This window comes from Lactuca serriola, chromosome 1 (genome assembly GCF_051521515.1).
Source record: "Lactuca serriola cultivar US96UC23 chromosome 1, Lser_US96UC23_V15, whole genome shotgun sequence".
NCBI lineage: Eukaryota > Viridiplantae > Streptophyta > Magnoliopsida > Asterales > Asteraceae > Lactuca > Lactuca serriola.
In genome coordinates this window covers 22,294,414-22,302,567 of record NC_136408.1, presented here as the reverse complement: position 1 = coordinate 22,302,567, position 8,154 = coordinate 22,294,414, and positions in this window count along the sequence as shown.

Below are 8,154 nucleotides of genomic sequence, written 5' to 3'. Positions count from 1 at the left end.
ATTAGAGATAAAAAAACAGTGGCGACATTTTGCACCTTTAACGGCGACGTCCATTGCCACTAAAGATAGATATTCTTGTAGTGTGAAAATCTAGTAAGCAACTTGGGAAACCTTGAAGAGGTTTGTTTCTCTCCATGCTCCTTTATAGAAATATTTTGATATTGATTCTAAAATGTGAATCTTTTTTTTCTTTTTTTATACAAATGGCCTTTTAATCGGGCATAAATGGTGAGAGGGCTGGTTCTTGATAAAAAGAGAGGAAATATATTGAAGGTATTTGCCTATTTACATCGCTATGAGAATAGCACCATCTAAAGTAATTAGTTTTTTCATTGTTTGGGTTTTCACGATTATTGAGAATTGTTCATATAAAAGAAAAATGGGAGGAATAGGGTTATGGAGCAGACATGCATGATATAAGCAATTTTCCATATATATTGAAATTTAATTTAGGTGTATAAAAGAAAATTACCAATATACCCTTATCTAGGTGTTTGAATTGATTGATCCACAATTATTCCTACATCCACACAATAGATGGTTAGAAAAAATGAACTTATATATATATATATATATATATATATATATATATATATATATATATATATATGTTCAGGTTCATTTGAGACCATTCTAATTTTGTGAGACCGTGAGACCAAATCTAAAAATAATTTTAAAATGCAAAATAAATGGAAAAATCCAAAAATTCTTTTTTTAAATATTATTTTCGGAACTTGAATTAACTTAAAAAAAATATAAAAAATCCCATTTTTTTTTAAATACGTGAAATATTCTAATAGAATATTACACTGTACATATTCTAAAAAATAATTTTAAAATGCAAAGTAAATGGAAAAATATAAAAAAAAATTAATATTATTTTCGGAACTTGAATTAACTAAAAAAAATAAAAAAAAAATGCGTCTCACGATCTCACAAAATTAGGTCGTCTCACATGAACCTAATCCTATATATATATATATATATATATATATATATATATATATATATATATATATATATATATATATATATATATATATATATATATATATAGAGAGAGAGAGAGAGAGAGAGAGAGAGAAGAGGGTTCAATTGAGAAAAAAAAGTTGAGAATGGGGGAATCATTCTTAGCCACTCATTTATTTTTGCCGCAAAAGCCTCCGTCGTACCAGCAGAAATAGGAAAGGAATAGACATGTGTTTTCCAACAAAACATGTTTCCTTAAACTATGCTAATCATTACCTTAATATATACAAAAACATAGTTTTTTCGTTTTTTTTTTTAACTTTTAAGAAGCTATTTTTATCGAAAAATGATTTTAAATATACTAAAATTCATGATTTTTTATTCTCTATAAATAGACATCCATATTGATATAGTTTTAAGATAAAATAAAAAATTTATTTTTTTTATATTTTCAGCTATCGTTATTCATAAGTGAATAAAAATGAATCAGGTTTTTACTACAGTACATTCGTTATTCAGTTATGAATAAAAATTATGATTAATTTTTTTTTTTACAATTTAAGTATCATTCATATATGAATATAACATATAATAAATATAGTATATTCATATTTAAATATTAGACGATGCATTCACTTATGAATATTACATAGTATATTCACTTGTGAATATTAGATGATATATTCACTTATGAATATTAGATAATATTTTCATATCTGAATATTACATAGTATTACATGGTATATCACATGTAAATATTACATAGTATATTCATTTGTGAATATTAGATGATATATTCACTTATGAATATTACACAATATATTCAAATATGAATATTACACAGTATATTCACATATGAATATTACACAGTATATTCACATACGAATATTACAAGGTATTTTCACAAATATATATAATTTTTATATGTTATTCACATATGAATAACATACAGACTTGTATATTTGTTTTTTTTTTGTTTTAATAATCATATACTGAGAAAACATATTCATATATGAATATAACGTGGTAATTTAGTTTATGCATTTCATCAAACAGTTGGAGTGCATACAATGTAACTTTTTTTAAAAATGTTAAAAATATGATATTTTGACTATTTAAATCTTACAAAAGAGTAGATTGATAGAGAATTATATGAAATTTTTCAAAAAAAAACGATTTGATCTTTTTCTAACCTCAGTTTTGAAGTTTTATTTGATAATCGATGTTGAATGAATGATATGAAGTGGATTTTTGTTGATTATCGATGATGTTGATCTAATAACGCTGTGAGTATAATTAATCATAGATGTTGAAGATCTGATCGTATTCAAGCACAATTGAAGGTTGAATTAAAAGAACCAAAAACGATTTTTTGTTGTTAACTATTGAATCGTGTTGATTATTGACGAAGATCGATGATTGATTAGCACTGGATGATGTTGATGATGATTTAATTGAAGAAATCTGAATGATTGTTGAAAGTTGGAGAAGAAATTTGGATGATGAACGATGAATGAGTTTGAACTGTAATCTAATTCTCTACAGATACGTATTTGAGATTGAAGGTTGTTATCATATTTACAAGTTTGCCACCGTGTGTTTTTATGCTTATATAAAATGAGTGGCTGAGAATGATTCCCCCATTCTCAACCTTTTTTATTTTCTCAATTGAACCCACCTATATATATATATATATATATATATATATATATATATATATATATATATATATATATATATATATATATATATATATATATACTAGCCGTCTACCCGCGCAAAGCGGCGGGCGGCGAATAATTTGATCTCTTTAGAGTTAAAACCATTTTGCGTTCACTTCGAGAAATGAATATTAAATGACATCTATTTTTCAAGAGCATTACCATACCATATTAAGGGGGTGTTTGGCTAAGCTTTTTTAAAACAACTTAATAGGTTCCACATCACTATAAGTTAAAAAATGTTTGGGTTAAAATAACTTATTCTGGTGGGGAACCTCTAACACGTCATTTTTTCATAAGTTACCTTACACTTACTTATTAACTTATAAGCTAATAAACTAATAAGCAATAAGTTATTTTGCCAAACACCCCCTAAATGGTTATTACTTCCATTTATACATACCCAAACCACTTGTACTGTTTATCGTCCTCTTTTTTTTCGTTTTCCTTAATTCCTTTATTAATTTAATGTCATACTAAGTAAAATGCTAAAATATATAAATAATAGTTTATAAAAATAAACCTTTAAATTTCAGGTGTTGTGATTCAAAAGTCAGTAAATAGGCATTTGAGAAAGCCAAAATACTCAGGTGTCAACTTGTTCATTGTGATTTTAAACCAAGTTTGGTCACAAATTAAAACATTTTCAACGATGGTATGTAATTCAAGGATTCATATTGATTTAGGTTCTCGAAACCTTAAAATATTGAACAAAATCTATATAGAACCTTATAATAAGGACAATAATCACCGTAATCAGGAAGTCCATGTGATGAAACTTGATAGTATAAAGACCAATGATGAAAAATGTTTCATTTTTAGACTAAACAAGATGAAAAATATACAAACTACCTTAATCATGTCAAATCGTGTGTTTAACCATTCTTTATTGCAAAAGTAAGATGCCAAAATATACAAACTAATGATAATACAATGCTCTAACTGGCCCTCTTGGTTGAGTTCTTTGAACCTGCAAAGCCAACACATTAAAGAAACATAGTAAAAACCTTTTTAGGAACAAACCTGATATAATAAAGCCTTCACCCAATATATTTATAAGATAAAAATACAAAAAGTTAAAAATGATGAAATCAATTACAAGTAAGGATTAAAATAAAAACCTGTTAAGAAAGAGTCATCTGCAGGAGGGATATTTGAATCAACATGTATTTTCTGATGGTTTCAAATTTTGAATTATCCAAAATTCAGGGAAGGAGATAGAATTTGTTGAGAAATATAAGGATTCAAAACACAAGTTAAAATTTAATATTATTTTATTGATGACTACTTGTACTATTAGCTTAATGATTTGAATGTCTTATAAAAATAATATTATTATATTCAATCTATTTTTAGAAATAGTAGGATTTCTTTTATAAGATAGTATATATATATATATATATATATATATATATATATATATATATATATATATATATATATATATATATATATATATATATATATATATAAAAGATGACATGAAATTTGACCTTAGAGTTGAGACTGGTCTATAGACCCTTATCTCGACCCATTGCCATTTGCTCTAGTACTGTTCAAGTTTACACGATAATATTTCTTCATGTGAACGACTTTATGTGACCACCCACAAACCATTTTTTCTGTTTATTGTTGTAGCAAACGTGATGTCCAAATTTTTGTTTCTTGTTCTTGGTGTTATACTTGTTAGAATTAGCTTTTTCTTCCACCATGTGAACATACGTAAATGCACCATCCTTGGGCTTTGCATTCTCTTATGCACAAATAGATTCTTTTATTGCAAGTGATCGACTAATTGAACTGTTTACACTTCTTTTTTATGTTTTAACAAAAGTCTTTCCAAATTAGGGGTAATGAATGTATCATTAACACTAGAAACCAAAATGGATTATCCATTTTCATATTGTGTTGAGCAAATTGTCTAAGAAGTTGAGCAATTCATTGTACCACTCCATCACTAGTCAAGAATCGACCATATTATAATTCATTAAAATTATATATCATGAATTTCTTTGTTAAAGCATCTTCCGCCATTTTATTTTGCTCCAAATTGATCCGACAGTTCTTTTGATGATTCCACTTTCTGGTACACATCGAAAGGGCATCAGACATCCCATTCAAGATATTTGTCCCAAACATATGTAATCCTTACTCTCCTACTTGATCCTTTTGTGGATTTATTCCAGCTTTTCATCATCCATAACTTCTAGAATTTGGGTGCTCAAAACATACACAACTTTTTGTAGTATTCAAAAGAAAATGCTTCTACTTTTGCCACCTAAGAAAATCATTGCCTTTAAATTTATCTAATTTTCCAAACTTATAAATCCTCTCTTTAACATATAATTTGTTTGGCATGATAAACAAAAAAGAAAATAGTTTTCAAGATCGTTCGTGGTGGAGGAGTTTAGAAATGTAATGTAAAATTAAGTGAAATGATCGAATATTTGGTTTAAATATGGGGATATCTTTTTGGACTTTTGTATTTTGCAACTGGCCCACCTGCTCAAAAATGAATACGTTTTGGATATTTTATGACAAAATATAATTCATAATAGTTAAATTTGTCAATATCTCTAGATAAAGATAATCAAATTTACATAAGGGATCAAGTATATTCTGATGAGAGGCCTTCGAGCCCCTGACAACCTGGCAGTTTTTAGTTAACAAACTTGCTACCTTCCAAGATAATTTCTTGACACCCCCTTATTTTCAGTAGATTATAAGTTAAAGTCCTTTATGATAAAAATATTGCAAATATAGTACTTGTAGTTATGATGCTCCACCAAAGTTAGATATGTGCAACCAAGTTCCTTGTAACTTTATGTTTTATATATTCTTTTATATTAAAAGATCGAAACCAGAATAGTAAATAGTGTCATAGTTGTTTAAAATTTTTAGAAGTTCATAGTATGTTTCTAGGATTTGTGATCGAACAATACCAATTTGATTAACTGATTTCATAATTTATAAAACTCGATTATAAATAAAAATACATGCTAATTTACAAAAAGTCATGTTTGAAGGCATCATAAGACGTCTTAGGATCAATATACACACAACCATATTTGTTACAAAATCAAGATTTTTAAAGAACTTAAATATAAAAAAACAAAATCACCATTTAAGGATAAAAAAAACATGTGCATCCCTATTCTTACCTTTGTAAATACAATCCAAATAAGAAAAAAGTTCACTCTTTCATCCTCATCCTCATAAAGACATAAACCCAAAAGGAAAAATTCAACTTTAAATAACAAAAATAAATAACTATCAGTGTTATATTATATAAAGAATCAATGCACTAGTTAAAAAAGACGAATCTTCATATTGAAAAAAAGAGTGAAATTTAGCACTTGAAATCTCAAATAACTTTCAATATTGAGTTACTAGAGAAAAAAGTTAATATTTGAAAATTTGAATTAGTTTGAAATTTTTATGTTTGGTTTTCGTTTGTTTTTTAGTTGTTGAAATAGTGTCAATTGTATCTTCATTTTCCTTTTATTATGATTTTTTTTTCTTTAAAGAAAAATCAAAGATATTTTATTGTCTATATAGATATCACCAAATGAAGTTGAAATCAATCAAATTTATTTATTAGACTGCCTTGTATATTTTCCACACCAAGACACCTAAAGAGCTTCCAGGTCAACAAGCAACAAAAATACATACGGTCCCGATTATACTTCTATGGTGAAGAAGAGAGAGAGAAGAAAAAAGAAAAAAAAACATAAAAAAAACGATTGGTTGTCAGCCTTCATTATCATGATCACAATCAACCACGCACAACCATCACGATGTACACACGATGGTGTGCATGATTGTGGTGGCGAGTCATGGTGGTAACAAACTACCCTCATAATGTGTATATAAAAAGGCCTTATTTAAGTTGAACTTTAATATCCACATGGAACATCCTTTAATTTCTACAAAATAAAAAAAATAAAAATAAAAAGATCTACATATTACCATTTTCTCTTTTCATCACATAAATATTGGAGAAAATGACAAAAATAGTCATTTACACTAATTGCATTACAAAAATAGCCAAAAAAATCAAAATTACAAAATTAGCCAACGATTTCGCAGATGGAGATGCCCCATCTGCGAAATGAGCTTCTCATCTGCGAAAGTACAAGCACCTAAAACACAGTTGTGCTTTAGGTGCTTGTACTTTCGCAGGTGGTTTTAATTTCTTTTTTTTAATATTTTTGTTGTATATATAGGGGTAATTTCGCAGATGGAATAGGTCCATCTGCGAAATACTCTCATTCTATCTGCGAAATCGTGGTATTTTTTGTATATATATATATATATATATATATATATATATATATATATATATATATATATATATTTTAAGTTTGACTATGAAATTATAATTTTTGTATAATTTCTACAAAACTTTTTATATAGCAACATGATTTCATAGTCAAACCAATTCATTTCATAGTCAAACTTAAAAAAAAAAAGAAAAAAAAAATTATACAAAAAATACCACGATTTCGCAGATAGAGTGAGAGTATTTCGCAGATGGACCTATTCCATCTGCAAAATTACCCCTATATATACAGCAAAAATATTAAAAAAAAAAATTAAAACCACCTGCGAAACTATAAACACCTAAAGCACAGCTGTGCTTTAGGTGCTTGTACTTTCGCAGATGAGAAGCTCATTTCGCAGATGGGGCATCTCCATCTGCGAAATCGTTGGCTATTTTTGTAATTTCGATTTTTTTTAACTATTTTTGTAATGTTATTAGTGTAAGTGACTATTTTTGTAAATTTCTTTAAATATTGCTGGTGTAAGTATTGGAAACGTGACTTGGATAAAAACTATCTCCACAAAGTACATTTAAACGTTTTTGGACTCTTTTGAATTGAAAGGGCTTGATTAAGATATGTTAACAAATTGATCAAATAACCAGATTTGTTTAGTTTATAGATGTACAATTTTTTTGGCAAATATCATTTAATGTTTTTTTTTAAAAAAAACCATGACTATAAAACGACATAATATTACTGTTATAATGATTAGCTAGTACTTATATATAATCACAATTATGTTTACATTTCAACTCTAATTTTTCAAGCTGTGGACATTTAAAGTCCATCTACATTTGGACAAGCATCAATGGATGCACTTATTTGTGCTTCATTGTCTTGTACCCACTTTTAGTGAGACAAAAATGTACATGCTTTAAAGCGTGGGCCATAAAAGTCAATATGTCAAATCACATGGGACCATACTGAAACACTAGAAAACTACAAGGGGTTAATGTTTTATATCATCCAAAAATCCAGTTTCCCCCGCCCAGCTTCACTCCTCCTCCGTGAGTTCATCAACAAACCACCACCCGCAAAAAGCATAAAACCACCTCCACCCTCCGCTTACCACCATCATCCGCCACGGCCGCGACTCACTGTGGTAACGTCCTCCGAACAACCGCCCATACACGTGTGCC